The 19,920-nt window shown below is 38.3% G+C and overlaps 1 protein-coding gene across 1 annotated transcript in view; it reads right to left on the reverse strand.

The window, feature by feature from the left end:
• LOC134431409 (guanine nucleotide-binding protein G(q) subunit alpha) overlaps positions 1 to 19,920 on the reverse strand; it is a 190,918-nt gene that overhangs the window by 122,132 nt on the left and 48,866 nt on the right. The gene's annotated exons all lie outside the window — the stretch shown is intronic.

Below are 19,920 nucleotides of genomic sequence, written 5' to 3' on the forward strand. Positions count from 1 at the left end.
TGTTGCTAAGAATTTATATGCCACTATTACTCAGGTGACCCGACAGTGTGATCTTTGCCTCCAGACTAACCCCAGAAAACCCCCAGGCCGAAAATTGGTCAGATTGGGAGAGGCCATGGGCCTGGACAGCAGTGGCAAATTGACTGTTCAGAACTTCCAAGGAAAGGAGGGTATCGGTATTTACTAGTATTGACAGATACATTTTCAGGGTAGCCAGAAGCATTCCCCACCAGAACTGTCAAAACTAGAGAAGTGACCAGGGTATTATTACAAGAAATAATACCACGCTTCGGAGTTCCAGCCACAATGTCCTTGGATAGAGGATCACATTTCATTTCCAAAATAGTGCAACAGATTAGTAGCCACCTGGGCATAGACTGGGAACTTCACACTCCATACCGTCCCCAGTCGAGCGGCCAGGTGGAGAAAATGAATGATTTGAGTAAGCAGCAAATTATAAGACTGGGGCAGGAAGTTAATCTACCCTGGCCCCAAGCTCTTCCACTGGCACTATTGCGAATTCAAATTAAACCTCGAGCTAAAGAAAAGTTGAGCCCTTTTGAAATACTCTGTGGAAGACCATATGGAATACAAATGGGAATGTCCATCCACATTGGGGAGGTAAACTGGCCATCAGAGAAACTGAGAAACACATGGCTGGAACTTGGAGCAGGGAGTTAGATGGGCCAGTACATAACATACAGCCTGGGGATGATGTGTATGTTAAGTCTCTTACAGAAAAGACTTTGGAACCACAGTTGGAGGGACCGTTCCAAGTGCTTCTCATCACTTTCACTGCAATTAAAATCAAGGAGCAGAATGCCTGGATCCATCACTCTCGAGTTAAAAAGGCCCAGAAGCCCCTTGAGGAGTGACTCCAGGAGACAATGAACTGAGACTAAAACTTACTTGGGGAAAATGAGTATATTGCGGTAGAGGGTAGTTCAGACTTTGATTAAAACACTTGTTTTCTATGTAATTATAACTGAAGTTTTAGAACTAGAGAGTACCTCTATCCAAAGCGATGCTGAATGTCTTTCGTCCCAGGCTTTTAATCAGAATACTGGATCCATGGGAGAACTTTCTGAGATAAAAGATTTAAACCTGTCTACTGTAATAATCCACGGGAATCGGGTACATGAGAAACAAGAATGGCAGGAATGACAACTGTGGACACTTCAAGGGATCAGAAGAGAAGAAATCAAAGTAAGGTGCCGGGTCATCAATGGGACGGCTTATGAGTGACCAGATGCAATTAGTGTCTCAACCTCTCCTGGTGTATACGAACACCAGGAAGTTTGTGATAGCCTAAGTGAATCAGACTGTTGGTGTAATTTCACCTTGATACAGTCTGTAGAAGTGACTTGCCTTTGGGCTCGAGATGCTATTGGACTTTCATTTAAATTCAAAGTAGACACTGCACTTTTTAAAACAGCAGTATTACAGCAACCTGATTAGGTCTTCAGGGGTGAGAGAAGTGGACGAGAATCTTGGTTTATGATCAGAAGGCTGGATTTATTGATATATGATATATAATACATTATAACTATGCTAAAAAGAATAAGGAGAGAAGCTGCAGAGGCTGCTAAGCTAAGAATAGCATAGAAAAGAATGAATAACAAAGTTCTGTGTCCAGCAGAAAGCAAGGACAAAACTGTCCTGTGAGTGGTTAGCAAATCCAAACACTCACAGAAGCCCAATCCACGCTGCACCTGTTACATTCCACATCAGCCGATAACAATTGTTTACATTCTTCTTCTGGGGCCTCAGCTTCCCAGAAGATGAACAAATCCCAAAGAAAGGATTTCTATGAAAAAATGTCTGCGACACAGCAGGGCGTTATACAACCCACACTAGTACTCAAATAGTTCAGACTCAACCCAAACTTGAACCTAAAGTGTATGAAATAGGCCCCTACGTAGCAAAGAATGTGAGTGAACAACAACAATTATTCAATCCAGAATGGTCTCTCAAACTGTTGAGTTGCTAATGCAAATTACATCTCAAAAATCCAACCAGCCTGCTCTACCTTCCTACGAACATCCTTTGAGGGCTGGACAATGTGGTTACAAAGAAAAGTATATCTCAGGAGCAGAATAAGAAAGGATCTAACTGAGATATTAGGGACAGGATTAGGAGTTTTAAATGGAATTGATTCAGAAATACTGATGAATAAACTGGCCACTGCAGCAGGTGGCCTAACAAAATTGAAGCAGCCTTTACAGTCATCTCTATTGGCATTAGGAACTAGCCAGTGGCAGATTTCAAAAGTACTGCCAAAGTGGGAAACGGCTGGGGACCAAGACCACAAGCTAATAGTAGAAGCACTTAGTACAGTTCAAGATAATGTGTCTTTTGCTTTCAGTTGTATACAAGCACAGTTATGGATGCAGACAACAGCAGCTCTGGTCATACGAGAAGGGGGCGAAGGTAATTTTCCAGCTGAAATTTGGAAAATTGTGTGGGATAATGCAATTGATTTTGAAAGGAAGTTTCAATCCTCGTAGACTATGGTAAATTTCACCCATGATCCTGCTTCTAATGTGGCCGCTGCCTCTGTGCTGACCATACGTAATGCCACTGTTTATGTTATCCATCCCATCGTTGCACTAGGATTAAACCATGAAAAAACAATACTCTACCCTTTAGAACATAGAGTGTGGGCACGAAAGATGAATGAAAAGTGGCAAACAGTAAACTTAGAATCCTGCATTACCAGAGGACAGATGAGATTCATTTGTGAAAGCAATACTATGAATGCCCAAGATGTGTGTCTAGACACTGAACAGAGTATTTGCCACTTCGAAGTTCATCCAATCACTGACCAGAAAACTGTGCTCGTATATACTAGAAAAGGATGTGTGTGCCTGAGGACTGCCTGTGCTGCTGTAAATATTGATAGCAATGATGTTATTCTGTCCAGCAGAAATCATTCTAATTTCTGTATTTGTAATTTGTTAAGATTATCAAGTGTGATTTTTTGTACTTGGCCCCAGTGACATCTCACTGGTTAATTAAAGCCAATTATACAATGTATCACAGACTATCACCTACTCCTATCGGGATGGACCTTACATTAGTAAAACAATTAATTAAGCACCAAGACCTACTGGGGATCTTGAAGGAAATCCAAGAAAGCAGAAAGAAAACCCTAATTACTGTTTAACATGATAAAAAAGAAATAACCAGAATTCTAAAGAGAATAAAACAAAATGTGGATCATCACTGGTGGGATGTGATCTTTGGATGGTCACCAACTGCAAATGGAATCTTTAATAAGTTGTGTCATCCCACTGTAGTTTTGTTAATATTAGTTGGAATAAGTTTAAGATTATCCATTATATTGCTAATTTAGAATTGGAGAATACTACAGCGAGTAGCTGTGTTAACTTCTTTATCAAATGTACATGGTAAAGCATTAAGAGACACTTATTGTCAAAGGGGTTTGCATTAAGTAAAAAAATTTACTTATTTTCTAGAAAAGGGGGGAATGAGACAGAGTAAAAATCCCCCAGAGTAGAAATCCATTTTGATTTAGGAGAAAGGTACATCTTTAAGCCTGTGTAGCCTGGCTGCAAGGCCTAGGCTAAAGGGAAAACTGCGGCAATGAAAGACAGAGATAAGGGGGCGGGGGGAGACAGGGGAGACAGAGGGAGATAAAGAGAGACAGAAACTGCTGTGGGAGCAGGTCAGCTTGACCTAGGAATTCTTTCTGATAAAGAAGAACTAGCGGCAAATGTCACGCAAAATTCGTAAAAATCAATATTAACCTATTGTGAAACTATGCATATGTATTTGAGAGGGGGATAAAAAGGGACCTGAAGTTCCCAGAGGTACGCATGCCTTTTAAGGAGAGCAATCTCTGCATGCGTCCAACGCTGTAATAAACATACCGGCTTTACAACTTGCACAAAGTTGTGGAGTTCTTTTTCTCTTTCTCCGCAAAACATTCTGCACATTAATCCTATCAAGACATATGGGGGCAGAATCTGTTTCTATTGCTGGCATTACACGGGGATCCCAGGATTTTGCTTTAGTAAAAACTAATGTAAACCTATCTAAAAAAGAGTTTAAAAAATCACCCAATTGTGACTTGCCCAGAAGCCCCATGCATTTTAAACAGACTTCCTCTGAAATTAATATTTCAAAAACCCAAAAAACTCACGTGGTTGTTTAAAATAACAGCTATAAAAACAAAGAACATTAAGCAATTAAACACCTTACCTAAACTATCAAAAACCCCATCTACAATAAGACTCCTAAAGGTAAAAGAACAACAAATACCAACTATCACCTCAACAGTACACTACCAACAATACAAAACAACTCAAGATACAGTGATTCCCATCCACAAAATAATCTGTGAGCTAAAAAGCCAAAAAGTAGTCACCAAAACCCACTCACCCTTCAACGGCTCCATTTAGCCTATACACAAATCTAAAAAAAAAAAAAATAGAAATTAACTGTAGACTATCATACCTTAAATGAAGTGACTCCACTGCTGAGCACTGCTATACTAATCATGTTAGAAGTCCAATACGAGCTAAAACCCAAAGCAACAAAATAATATGCCACTTATAACATTGCCAATGCATTTTTCTCCATTCCTCTAACAGCAGAATACAGACCTCAGTTTGCCTTCACATATAGGGGTGTGCAATACACCTAAAACCAACTGCCCCAAAAATAGAAACACAATCCTACCATCTACCATAGACTAATCCAGACTACACTCAAAAAAAAAGATAAAGCTCCAGAACATCTACAGTACATTAATAACATTATTATGTGGGGGAACACAGCAGCAAAAGTGTTTAAGAAAAGAGAGAAAAGCATCCAAATTCTTCTTAAAACTCATTTTACCACCCAGAAGATCCAAGTTAAGGGACCTACTCAAGAAATCCAGTTCCTAAGAATAAAGTAACAAAATAGCATCAGATTCCCACCAACGTCATCCACATAATCACAGTCATGTCTCCACCGACCAAGAAGGAAGCACAAACTTTCCTAAGCACCATAAGCTTTTAGAAAATGCATATTCCTTAATATATCCAAATTATGAGCCCTCTACTTAGTCACCCACAAGAAGAACACTTTCCAGTGGGGCCCTAAACAGCAACAAGTCTTTACCCAAATCAAGCAAAAAATCACTCATACAATAACCCTTAGCCCAGTCAGGACAGGACCAGATATAAAAAACATACTCTACTCTTCATCCAGGAGTTATAGTCTGTCCCGGAGCCTTTGGCAGAAGGTGCCTAGTGAGACTCAAAATCAACCACTAAAATTTTAGAGTCAAAGTCAGAAAGAGTCTAAAACCAACTCAATCTCAACAAAAACAAAAGACATTTTAACAGCCTATAAAAGAGTCCAAGCCACCACAAAAGTAATAAGCACTAAAACACAACTCCTCCTGGCACCCCAACTACTGGTGCTGGAGTAAATGTTCAAAGCAAAAGTTCCCTCTACCCACCATACCACCAATGCCACATGGAGCAAGTGAATTGCCCTCATCACACAACATGCTCATATTAAAAAACTAAATCACCCTAACATTTTAAAAATAATTACAAATTAGCCTGAAAGTGAAAACTTTAGTCTCATAAACAAAAAAGAACAAGAGCAAATAACTCCAGGAGAAGAAACACATTGCAATCTTTTTACTCCTTTTACTAATAATTCTTACCACATTATAAAGATAAAACAAAAGTAAAAAGCATCCATAGAAAGCCCCACAAAACAAGTTACAAAAGCTACTAAAAGAAAAAGTAGATCAAGTCAACTTACTAAACTCAAAACTATTCAAGTAACCCTAAACATTACTAAAAAAGAGAAGTGGCCAAAACTATACCTTTATACCAATTCATAGATAGTAACCAATGTTCTGTGGGGATGGCTGGAGAAATAAAAAAAACCCTAATTAGCAGCATTGAAAAAAAATTTAAGCTACTAAAGAGTAAAAAACATCACTACGAAGATAAAAAAAACTAGCTGCGAAAGTCCGCCATGCAGATGCCCATGTTTCCAAGAGTAGAACTAATAAAGAACACCAAAACAATCAACAAGTAAATCATGCTACAAAAATAAAAGTGTCAAAGATAGATTTAAATTAGCAACACAAAAAAAGTTATTCCTAACTCAATGGGCCCATGATGTCTCAAGTCATCAAAATAAAAATACCATCTATAAGTAGGCACAAGACCAAAGAATAAATTTAATCATAAACAATATTTCTCAAGTTATCCATGACTGTGAGACGTGTACTGCCAGCAAGCAAGCAAGCCAAGGAAGGTAAAATCCCTATAGTATAGTAGACAGTAGTCCAAATGTAAGTATGGGGAGGCCTAGCAGATTAATTCACATCATACTACCTCAAACCCACCAAGGCAAGTGCTATATACTCACAATGAAAAAAACCACTGCTAAATAGCTAAAGACCTACCCTGTACCTCATGCTACAGCCTGTACACCATCCAAAGCCTTAAAAACCAAGTCTTTTAGCAGCATAATACCCCTAAAAAAATTAAGTCAGATAATGAGAATCATTTCAAAAACAACCTTATCAACACCTAGGCTAAAAACCATAACATTATGTAAGGATACCATATCCCCTACCATACACCAGCTGCAAACAAAGTAAAAAAGTGCAATAGATAATTAAAAAACACCTTAAAAACATTAAGCAAGAAATCTTTCAAAAATTAAGACCAACATCTAGCAAAGACCACCTAATTAGTTAACATCCAAGGCTCCATCAACCAAGCAGGCCGTACCCAATCTAAGCCCCTGCATACAATAAACAAAAACAAAGTCCCAATAATACATATCTAAAATTTATTAGGAAAAACAGTTTAGATCAATTCTACCTCAAATACAAACAAACCCATTCATAAAGTTGTCTTTGATCAGGGACCAGGTTTCACATAGTAAATTATACAAAAGATAGAACAACACAATGCATACCTCAAAGAGATCTAATTATTAAATAAGAACCATATATACATATCATTATTTGCTAAATATCACTACCATTATCTATCTATCTATCTATCTATCTATCTATCTATCTACCTATCTAAAATGTATGTTTATAAAGTGAAAATATATATTAGTTTTAGTAATAACCTAACAATATAGGAATAAGGAGTAAAATGTACTAAAATGATTTTATGATGCTTATAACCCCATTCTTGTATTTAGCCCAAAAATAAGTTTTGCACCTTTAAGACTAATTCCAAAAGCAAAGGGGAGGAGAAAAGAAGTGCAAAGTTTGTTATCAGAAACTGCACTTATGCCCCCACATCCTTCTCCTAGACTCTGTTGTCTGCAACACAGACAGCGAGAGCTCTCTTTTACTTTTTAATTAATTTTTAACTAACTAAAGCAGAAAAGTTCCCTAAACTATAATTTTTCTTTTTCCTAAAACTGTTTCAACCTGCTCTAGACCAAAAACCCAGAAAAACACCAGCAGTTCACACCTATAGCCCACCAGGCCTGGCCTAGGAGGCAGCATTTCCAGCACCAGAAAGACTAATAAGACTAAGTGAGCCAAGCTACAGCCCATCAAGGAGACTTTCTGAGTTTTTTATCTTTTCAGAGTGGCAAGAGATTTTATTGTTTAATATTGTTCATTTTCTTTTATATTAAGAAATGCTTTGCCTATTAAATAACAGTTTTTTCCACCTTTCTCCACATAAATATTTACCCAAACCATTTTAAAAAAGGCCATTTAAATTTACCTTCTAAAAAAAACCCTTTAGAAATTTTCTCCCAAATTTGCCCTAAACCAAGACACCTCAGATCTCAGTTTTTCCCCTTCTTCTGAAACTTATGCAATAGTGTCATGTTCTTATATATATGAAGTAAGTACCATATCAAACATTGCTTTAATAATTCTGTAATATTTTCTATTTTTCCTGCAAGATATGTGATACATTTAGTATAAGAGTGTTCAATACGAACCCAAAAAGCACAGAATAATATACGGTATTCATTTTTGACAGGATTTACTCTTATTAAAAACTTTCCTTTAACTAACACATTAAAAAGTAATATGCACCAAATCCCCCTGACAGGAGAAATGGCTGTTAATGTCTGCACAAACTACTCGATCTGAAAGAACTTATCAGGTTCTGGAAGAATGGGTGTGGGAGTCTTCATGAACATCAAGCTGCACAAGTTTGTTGCAGAACCCAGCAGTCTGAACTTCTGAACTTCAGAAGAAAATGCTCAGGCTTAATAGAATTATGAATATTAACTTTTCTGCCCAGGGAGGCTTAAAGCTAATTTTAATGGTCATACAATGCATGATGAGGGAGGAATATGTAATAGGCAGTTGGGGAAGTCTGTACCTTCCTAGTACTGCAGCCAGTCGGGAAAGGAGGGGGGCAACATGCAGTCAACAGTTTAGGATGAAAGGAGGCTGTGTCCTCGAAAAAACTTGACAGAGACCCCATGAGGGTATGACCTTGTGGATTCTCTCCCTTTATTCAAATAAAGTTGATTCTTGCAGGACTCCTCTGTCCTTTGGGGGACACTGGTCTTTCACAGTGTGATTTTCCATGTATCTCTAAATCATTGGAACACAAAGTAACTTCCATTTTTGGTCAAAATATTGCTTCTTTAGGAGGAAATCCATACTCCTCAATAAGAAATCATAAAATACAAATTTAGCCATTGAGATGGTAAGAACATGTTTGTATTATCTACTCTGCTTTAAAATAAAATAAAACTTGAAGCTTGTAATTCTTTATTGGGAGTTTAGGTAGCAATAAAAATCATACACAACTGGAAAGAAAACATGCTGATAAAGCCATCTGCATTATATTATAGAAAACAGTACTTCCAATTATTTACTCTTTGTGAGTATAAAAAAATTACGATGTATAGACAAACTAAATTTTTTAAACTCACAAAAATAAAACTGAAGGAGTCTATATCTTATTCAGCTTTGTGATTCTTTAATTGAGTGGCACTGTACTAAGGCTTTGTCAGCCTAAGGCCAATAATAAACTATATTTGGAGATCTAAAGGTATACTAAATTTTGCAAAGACTGTGATGCAATGGTGATGAATTAAAACTATATTTACTCCTGGCTTCAGCTTTTCTAGAAGTCTCTAAAGGAACAGAACTGGATCCAATATCGTTTTTATACAGCCATACACACACACATGCAAAAGAAAATTTAATACTAGACATACATATTAAAAAATGTAATTTCTCTGTGCTTTCTCAAGTCCATCCCTTCTTAGGTCAATGCTCAATAAACCATCCTGTTTCTTCCCATAGACTGATCTTGTGTTTTGTCGGGATCTCTAGCTGGTCAGAGTGACCCTGAGAAAAGTTAGAAAGTCTCTTTTTCCAGCCCGGCACTTGAAGAAGGAGTCAGAGCTCTTCATTTCTCGATCTCAAGGTTGTTTATTGTATCTTATCTATAAAAAATTTTCTCCTGCCCTGCCGAGGTCTGTCCAGCATGACAGTTCCAGTCACACTGCCTGCCCCCAGGGTGGTGTTATGTCTTTATACTAAAAACTACGTATACAATGTTTACGATTACTTTCCAATACCTATCACCTATGTTAGACAGTGAGCTTCTACTCTAAAGCAATCTGTAAGTGCCAACATCACAGCAGAAGATGGAGGCCAAGAAGAAGAAGGAGAAAGGCTGGACATGCCCAGTTCCCTCCATCTTGCCTCCTGAACTCCCATTCCAGAAACCCTAAAATCTACTTTTCCACCCCGTGATAACTTCACTATTATTCTACCTAAACTGTTGTGGCTTGCTGATCTTCATATAAGGTTGGTAATTTGCTCCACGGGTCATAATCAAAATCACAGGTGCTTTGGGCTCCGTGCCAGGGCCTCTGAGCCCCCTGGCAGGGGTCCCGGCCATCCTGGACAGCCAGAGGGATGTTCTGGGTTCCCACAGTGTTTAAGCCAGCAGCAACAGTGAAGCAAATATTTACAGCCCTCCTTAACTGCATGGAGAGTCGTGTCCTCTACTTCAGCCATAACAACCCCATGTAAGGTTATAGGCTTGGGAAGAATGGCTGAAAAGCTGCCCAGAGGAAAAGGACCTGAGGGTGCTGGTTGACAGCCTTTGAATATGAGCCAGAATGTGCCCAGGTAGGCAAGAAGACCAATGGCATCCTGGCTTGTGTCAGCAATAGTGTGGGCAGCAGGACTAAGGAAGTTATTGTCCCCTGTACTCGGCACTGGTGAGGTCACACCTCAAATATTGTGTTTATATTTGGACCCCTCAATACAAGAAAGACATTAAGGTGCTGGAAGGTGTCCAAAGAGGCACAACAAAGCTGGGGAAAGGTCTGAAGCACAAGTTTTATTGTGAAAACTGTTTTTGTGATTCATGACAATTGGTAATGGAATCAGCAAATGCTTGTATCTGCTGTGTCAAAAATAGACACAAAGAATGGTTTTGAAACTTTCTGACCGAATAGCCAAATAAAGCATCGAAATAAAAGTATAGTAGAGTAAAAGAGATGACGTAGCAAGACGACTGGTGCTTAGACTAAAATAGAGGAAGTTGTGGTAAAGCTATGAGATACTGCAACAAATGAACTAAATGCTTATGTATAATAAAAAGCTTGATGCACTTGACAAAATCATGTAGCAGACACCAGTGTAAGGCCTCCCTCCAGACAACCACAAGAAGGACCGGAAGCCAACAACCACCTGGAAAGATTATGAAATTGCTGATCCCAGCTTATTTGCTGACTCGGACTAACCAAGCACATTGGAAAATGCTTTGTAGGCTTAAAAACAGCATATATACCTTGCCAAACTTATAAGTGGTGTGTGCCGTGAGTGGAGCAGTGACTCCCTGGCCACCTAGCGCTGCTTGCTTGCTTTCTCTAAAATAAAATATATAAAAATGAAATTTGGTTTGGCAATTGAAATTTTATGTGATTATGAGGAGTAGCTGAGGGAGCTGGGGTTGCTTAGTCTTGAGGAAGGCAGGCTGAGGAGGGACCTTATCGCTCTACAACTAATTGAAAGGAGGTTGTAGTGGGGTTGGTGCCAGGCTCTTTTCCCAAGTAGCAAGTGATGAGGGGAAATGGCCTCAAATTGTGACAGGGGAGGTTCAGATTGGATATTAAGAAAAAAATTTTCACCACAAGAGTTATCAAGCATTGGAACAGGCTGTCCAGGCATGTGGTTGAGTCACCATCCCTGAAGGGATTTAAAAGATATGTAGACATGGTGCTTAAGGGACATGGCTTAGTGGTGGACTTGGTAGCATTAGGACTACAGTTGGATTTGATGATATAAAGGGACTTTTTCAACCTAAATGATTCCATGTTTCTATGTACAGGGGAAAAGTGTTAAGAGTAATCCTAATAAAAAAAGAAATAATGGAAAATTTCCATCACAGAATGCATTAAAATTGGATAAAACCATATGAATTTGTGATCTTATAGAAATTATGGGATTACACAGAAATTATTAGGAAGTGAATATGCAATTTTCAACACAATATACAGGAACTTACAAAATCTTAACATTAATAACTTCTCTTAGATATGATCAAGGGGAAGTAAGTCAATATTTTTCTACTGTTAGTCACAAAAAAAGCGCACAGAAAAAGTTTTTTTAACTATGAAATCACATATTTCTGTTTAAAAAATCCTCTTTAGGTGAAAATAAAGCTGCTTAGTAGTGGCAGAACATGAAATATATGCATGTATAGGGATTTGCTCAGATACTTTCCCCACAACTAAAATAACTTGGAAGAAAATGAGCAGTGTTATTAGCTACAACAAAACAAGGAAAAGTTGGGATTAATGGATCTCAAAGGTTAGCTAAAAAAAGCTGCAATCATTACAGCCTTATTACCAGTGGAAAGTGATGTTTAAGACTATTATTACAGCACTGAAATCAAACTATTTTTATATATTTTTGACCTTTTAAAGTTCCATGATTGGCACTATGAAAAGATCAAAGCATTGGCTGATAGCACACTTATAGCAGAGTCAGGAAGGTAGTCAAGTTGCTTAAAGGCAGCAGTAGCCCCTTATATACAAACATCATGCACAATTTGTTGCATTAATACTATTGTTTCCTGGCACACATCTTGCAGAAAGGAAACTACAAAATGGTAAGATAGAATATGCTTTTAATCTCAGAATAACCTATGTTGGAAGGGACCCATGAGGATCGAGTCCAACTCCTGACTCCATACAGGGCAACCTAAACATTAACCTAAGAGCAGTGTCCAAATGCTTCTTGAACACCAACAGGCTTGTGGCCATGGCCACTTTCCTGGAGAGCTTGTTCCAGTGCTTGACAACCCTGTCAGTGAAGAAATATTTCTTATCTTCCCCTGATGCAGCTTTAAGCCATTCTGTCATGTCCTGTCACCAGACACAACATGGAATAGTTCAGCACCTCCCCTCTGCTGCCCCCTTTGAGGAAGTTGCAGACAGGAATGAGGTCATCCCACAGTTTCCTCTTCTCTAAGATGAGCAAACCTAGGTATCCTCAGCTGCTCTTGATAATTCATGCCCTTGAGGCCTTTCATCATCTTTGTTGCCCTCCTTATATTGAGGAGTCCCAAACTGCACACAATACTCAAGGTGAGGCTGGACCAATCCTGAGTATGGTGGTACAAGTACCTCTTTCGATCAGATAGCTTTACTGTGCTTAATGCACCCCAGAACATAGTTGGCCCTTTTGGCCACCTGGGAATTTTGTTGAGTCATACTGAGTTTTACCACCAACCAGAACTCCTAAATCCCTTTCTGCAAGGCTGCACACCAGCCTCTTATTCCCCAATCTATATTTACACCCAAGATTGCACTGTCCCAGGTGCAGAATCCAGCATTTGTTCTTGAATTTCACAAGTCTGGCAATTGTCCAGCATTCTAATCTATCAAGCCCTCTCTCTAAGGCCTCTCTATCCTCAGGGGAATCAACAGCTCCTCCTATTTTGTCTTGTCTTCCCCCTCCAACCTCACTGAGTAACATTTTTCTCCACTGAATGAAATTTCAATCATTATAACTGGAAAAGAGGGGTCTGGATTTCTTGATGTTTTCTAGTCTTATACATAATTATCATGTACCAAAACATATCTAGGAAAAAACTGAACCCACACATTTACCACAGAAATACAACTTTGTACATCTATCTTTCATAAACTGTAGATAAAATATTTGTTACTCAATTTCCTATTTGATATTTTAAATAAGTACTATCTGGAAAGTATACTTGATATATGTTTGTATACATCAGAAATGCAAATTAAAACCTCGTATGTTCTGCAATTTGTTACTTTTTAAGAATATGTTAAAAACCAAATTATGAAAAGATAAAAGTACACTTTTCAAAGGGGGAGTTATTATTTCACATATTTTACATTTTTTAGGTCTGTTTTGACAAAATAACATTAACTTTTGACCTGCCACTTGTATTAAGGGCCTCCATACAGGAAATCAAAGGATACTAAAGAGAATTTTGTTTCTTAAAATGTATAAATGCTTTAAAAAATAATTGCTTTATCATACAAAAGCCAGCATAAGCATCTGTATTAAAAACAGAAGCCATAGGAATAGGTATGCTTCTGTTACAGTGCAATATTTATGTCAAGCAGCATTTTTTATATTATTAAATAATATTATCTTAAACAAGAGACTAAGAACAGCAAGTGCTTCTTAGTGCTCTCATGATTTTTTCCCCTTCGAAATTTTTGGCCACTGTTGAATACTAAGGCTAGAACAACAGGCCCTGAGCCAAAGTTGACCTCTAGATGAATCTTCCAACCAAATGTTATATGTATCCACTCATTAACTGTCTGGATGGCCAGGCCCAGAGAGTGGTGGTGAACAGTGCTGCATCCAGCTGGCAGTCAGTTACCAGTGGTGTCCCTCAGGGGTCCATGCTGGGACCAGTTCTGTTAAATATTTTTATTGAAGACACGGATGAGGATATTGAATCTTTCATTAGTAAGTTTGCAGACACCATTAAGCTAGGATTGTGTGTCGATCTCTTGGAGGGTAGGAGGGCTCTGCAGAGAGACTTGGAACAATTGAATGGAAGGGCAGAGTTGAACAGGATGAAATTCATTACATCCAAGTGCCAAGTTGTGCGTTTTGGCCACAATAAGCCCCTGCAACATTATAGGCTGGGGACGGAGTGGCTGGACAGTGCCCAGGCAGAAAAGGACCTGGGAGTACTGGTCAACAGCTGGCTGAACATGAGCCACCAGTGTGCCCTGATGGCCAAGAAGGCCAACAGTATCCTGGCCTGTATCAGGACTAGTGTGGCCAGCAGGACCAGGGAGGTCAACCTTCCCCTATACTCGGCACTGGTGAGGCCACATCTTGAGTACTGTGTCCAGTTCTGGGCCCCTCAGTTTAGGAAGGATGTTGAGACACTTGAGCACATCCAAAGGAGACTCCGAGGTGACCTTATCACTCTCTACAACTTCCTGAAAGGTGGTTGTAGTCAGGTGGGGGTTGGTGTCTTTCACCAGGCAGCAACTGACAAAACCAGAGAACACAGTTTCAAGCTGTGTCAAGGGAAATATAGGTTGGATATTAGGAAAAAGGTTTTTATGGAAAAAGTGCTAAAGTTCTAGAATGGTCTGCCAGGGAGATGGTGGAGTCACCATTCCTGGATGTGTTTAAAAAAAGACTGGATGTGGCACTTGGTGCCATTGTTTAGTTGAGGTGTTAGTGCATGGGTTGGACTCGATGATCTTCAAGGTCTCTTCCAACCTAGTCATTCTGTGAATTCTGTGTGAATTCTGTTAATTCTATGAACAAAGTATTATTGGCAATATATGTATCTGCTTATTAACAAAGTATTATTAGCAATATGATATATGCATTCATTCATTGGCAAAACATATATTTACCTTTCCATATTTAGAAACTGGTAAAGGCCACATCTGGCCTTGTTTGGGGGTGTAAGATCAAAGACAACTCCCATGATTCCTCCTTGAGCCATGGCCAGGCTTTAGGAGAAACCCAAAAGGAGAATGAAACAAGATGTTCCTGCCCTAGATCTTATCGTGGATTGTTTATTCAACAGTATAAAAACAGGACCCCACTCACAGCAAAGTCAGAAGCCTCATGGAATGCAAAGTGGACACACCACAGAATTTCTCAATTACTGGATCTGGTTCTCCAGTCCTTCACTATGACAGCTTCCCCCAGCTGATGTTTGTGGATCTGGATGAAGGGATAAAGTACTAGGGTAACTGGTGATGTATCTTTTTTAATAACTACAGGCAATCTTTTGTAGTAATGATTAGATGCATTGCTTAGCTTATCCTTTTGTAATTATTTGCTAATGATTTGGGGCATTTCTTAGATTATCCTTTTGTAATCGTTTGCAATTTTGCGTTATAGTAAATTATACTTATTCCTTAAGCTGGTGTCTGTCTTTGGTGGTGACCCTGCCTACCAGCAAAATAACTCTTTCCAAAAGAGACAGTCACTCAAATTCTAGGCTTTTGCCTAGATAGCATAGAATAATAGAATCATTTGAGTCTGAAGGGACCTTAAAGATCATCTAGTTCCAACCTCCCTGTCATGGGCAGAGGAACCTTCCACTAGACTAGGTTGCTCAAAGCCCTATCCAACTAGGCCTTGAACACTACCAGGGATGAGGCATCCACAGCTTCTCTGGGCAACCTGTGCCAGGGCCTCACCATCTTCACAGGGAAGAATTTCTTCCTAATATCTAAATTTTATTTAAGCTCTTTAAAACCATTTGTGTTAACACCAAGGTTGTGGTTTTGATCCCCGTATGGGCGGTTCACGTAAGAGTTGGACTCGATGATCCTTGTGAGTCCCTTCCAACTCAGAATATTCTGTGAAATCCTGTCACTATAGGCACTGGCAAAAAGTCTCTCTTTGTTTTTCTTGTAAGCCCCCTTTATATATTGAAAAGCTGCATTAAGGTCCCCCCAAAGCCTTATCCAGGCTGAACAGCCCAAACTCTCTTGGCCTGTCTACATAGGAAATGTGTTCCAGCCCTCTGTTTATTTTTGTGTCTCTCTTCTGGACCCACTTCAACAAGCCCATGACTTTCTTGTGCTGGGGACGGACCCCAGAACTTGGTGCAGTACTCCAGGTGGGGTCACATGAGAGTGGAGCAGAAGGGGAGAATCACCTCCCTTGATCTGCTGTTTAGTCATGTGAAAGAAAGAACATTATCATATGGGTTTCGATGGTACAAAACGTAAATGCAGATCAAGCTGGTCATTCTAACATGATAGATTAAACACATTTCTCCCATGTAACTATTTGGGATCTCATTGTGTTATATAATATAGTCAATAAAATAGCTTTATGTTTCTAACATAAGTTGATATATTATATATCAAATATTAGTATTCAGATGCTTGTCTGATAGTTTCAATTGTCCATAATACCTATTTGCTCAGTCAGAACTATACCCGAAAAAAGGATTCTTTCAAGGCTCAAACATGCCACTTCTACTAAAATGATAAAGTAATTCTTACTTCAAACAAACACAAAAAATATAAGTCCATGGTCTTGCAATCAAAGCCTTCTAACAACTTGAATCCTCATGGATAACATGAATTGTAAAATAATATACCTTACAGTATTTATTACGCACTGTATATCCTTATTGGTTTTCAAATAGTACATCTTAAGAGTACCATAAGGATAATACTATCTTAGTGTAAGTAAAATATTGTCTTACAATAAATATTTTCTTCTCATATTTAACCCTTTTTGCTTCTACCAGTGTATAGAACTTCTTCACACTCCTCTTTGTTAAGAAGACTGAAAAAGCAGTAACTATCTAGACCTACATCTACCTAGTTTTGAGGCCATTCATAGACCTTTCTCAAAAGAGCATTCATCTCACTCCCATATACTCTCATCCTGGCTACTCTGTTTTCTCAGATTTGCCTCAGTGTCATTACATGTAATTACATAATTAAACTTTGAGGAGGGGAAAGAAGAGGTATATTAGTAATTTGATAAGGAATAAACAAAAGCACTCTTCCATAAAATAAAATAAAATAAAACCAAAAAAACACACAAAACACAGGAAACTTTACTTAGGAATCCATATGGATAATTTTAGCCATAACCTCCAACAGAGGAATAGAAAAGGAGGCAGTTGGAGGGAGGTAGGAGGGCAAGGCTAAAGGGTACAAAACTTTGCAATTACCAGCCTTGAGAATGCATTATGAAATCCTTTCCCTCTTTCCCTTCTCATTAATGCTCCAAGACTGCAACTGTTGCTTTCTTGGCTATGCACAAAACATAGTTCTCCCTTACTAAAGCCACTGTTCAAAGTGAAAATTTACCACAGGATATTAATAAATGCTAAGAGAAGCTATGTCCCTGAAAGATCTGTTCCTTAAAACTTATAGTATTCCTTCATCCTTTCTCCCCCAGTGTGTATGCATAGACCAAATTGGACGAAAGTTCACAATAAGGAGCCATGACATAACGGGGCATGACATGTAGCAAGACAATGAAAACACTACTCACATTTTATTTTTCTCTCCCTTGGTCCTGAATTTATAGGGTCACTTACAGTTTTATCTCTTTCTCACAACAGCCACCCACATGTGTGTGCATACAGAGAAATTCCTACTGGTTCCAAGGGCAACATTATAAGCCTACCCAGAGGGTAGCACAGTTCCAAATATTGTAACACATTTCCTGTGGCTTACAGTGGGTTGTCCTCGAGAGTGCTTTTTAATGTCTATTTTCCTTGGAGAGTCACCAGCAATTTTTTGCTGTCCTCTTGCACTTCTACATCTTCACAGCTATTGCAAGAAGTCCCTCTCAAAGAAAACTATCCCCTCTATGGACTTTGTCCACCAGCAAGGGGAGGAGGAAGCCCAGCCAGCTTCCCTTCACCAGCATTCCCCATGGAAGGTGGCCATGTTCCCATACAGATTAGTCAGGGCCAGCCAGCCCTCCAGCTGAACAGGAACAATACAACTTCTATAGTCTCAGAAGAGACCCCAAGTTTAATTTCAACTATTTCAAACTAGGAAGATAGATCATCAGAAGTCATTAAATAAATTAGTGTTTTAATCATGTTCCTTGTATAGTTTAATATCAATATACCTATGCATATACTTTAATGTGTATAGATAGACACACACCGTGATGAAGACTTTATAGATACAAATATACCACTGGCACTGCAAGTTTAAGAAAACAGGTAAGGGCAATATTATCAAAGAACAAGTTTATAATTAAAATAATAATTAGATTCTGCACACAAAAGAAACGTGTGATATTTATTAAAGAAAAAAAAAAAGAAAGCAAAAAGAGAAAGCAAATTGAACAGCTAAGTTCTCAGAGGACATCCTTGCTAGCCTTATGCACTATACTATGTAGGTATTTTGGTGCTAACTACATGATTACTGAAATGCAATGTAAATTTTTAGATGTGGTATTTGCTCATGACAATAAATTAAAACAAAATTTATTCTTGGGGGAAGGGAAGGACAGAAGCTTTTATTGGGTCACTAAGAACATGAGATTAGAATATACGAGGGACAAATGGGCAGATTTTATCAGTCAAATCATCTGGTCAGTTCATTCTGCATTTGCATTCATAACAGCACAGTGTATTAACATGTCATTTAAAGCACTGCTTTCCTATGACTGAAAAGAACAGCATCATATTCCATTTCTTCTGCAAAATTATTAGCACAACAGAGCATCACATTATGTGGACAGCATTCACCTGTAGGGCCCAATCAGCCATTCTAGCTTGAATTCAGCTCCATTCTGTCCACCTGCTCAGCTGAGCTAATTCAGTAACCTAAAGAAAAATGGTTTCCAGCCTTTTCAGACAAATCAAAACTAATGTTTCTCATACTCCCAACATTCTCTTAAAGAAAAGCTGCTGCTTTTCTTTATACTTACCTAGCAGCTTGTTATATGCTTAAAGTACATATTTATTTACATTTGATTATGAAACCTTGTATATACCCAATCAGCAACTCCCCCAAAAGTTTTTATAATTACTTTTGTAATGTTTTATAGCATTTATAAACACACATAAAATATCAACCAAAAATGGCTAGATTAATAAATAACTGCTCCCTATTAAAAAGGCCTTAAAAATCATAACACTATGTCAATCAGAACACAATGAAAATTATAGATAAGTGGTATTCTTTGTTGCCATTCAGAAACAGTATCTACTCTCTGATACTTTTCTATTATGAAAAGTCTTACTAAATGCAAGAATTAGAAGTGGTGAGTTACAACTACTGTTTTAATCAACATCACCTCTAGTGAATAAGCTATACTACTGAAGTACAGATTTATGTACCTTAGAAAAAACCAAGCTCTCCCAAAGTTTCTTCAGATCTGCTCTCTTAAAATGTTATGTGGGGTTTTTTGTTTAATAAAAGTCCACAAGCTGATTACTGGCATAAGAGTTATTGACATTATAAATCCTGCTTTACCTCTGCATCTGAAGAAAAATTCTAAATTCACTACAGTCACTGGCTAATTAAGGTTTTTGTTTTATAATGTTTTCAATAGTTCTACTTTTCACTAGTCATACTTGCTTCTGGTTTTGCAGAACTGACTCAAATACATTTCTAGTTATTTTTATTTGTTATGGAATAAGATACTCAAGAATAGGCTTAGGTAGGGAATCAGTCCCTATTCTGATATTCTGGCAAAGAATTGTTGGAGACTGAAATCTTATAATTTATGGCTTAAACATATTAATGAAAGACTTTTGCCTATTATAACAAATCTGTACGACAAAACCTGCATGGAAGAACACCACGCCCTGACTGAGGCCCTGCACTGCACTTGATAGAGATAAGATAAAGTGACTCAGGTTTGGGCTGAGGGAAGAAGAATATATTCACAGGAGGATTAAGCCTCACACCTTGGGGGTGGAGATTGCAGCCCCAGGTTTATCTGCTGCA

Source organism: Melospiza melodia, chromosome W (genome assembly GCF_035770615.1).
Source record: "Melospiza melodia melodia isolate bMelMel2 chromosome W, bMelMel2.pri, whole genome shotgun sequence".
Taxonomy (NCBI): Eukaryota; Metazoa; Chordata; class Aves; order Passeriformes; family Passerellidae; genus Melospiza; species Melospiza melodia.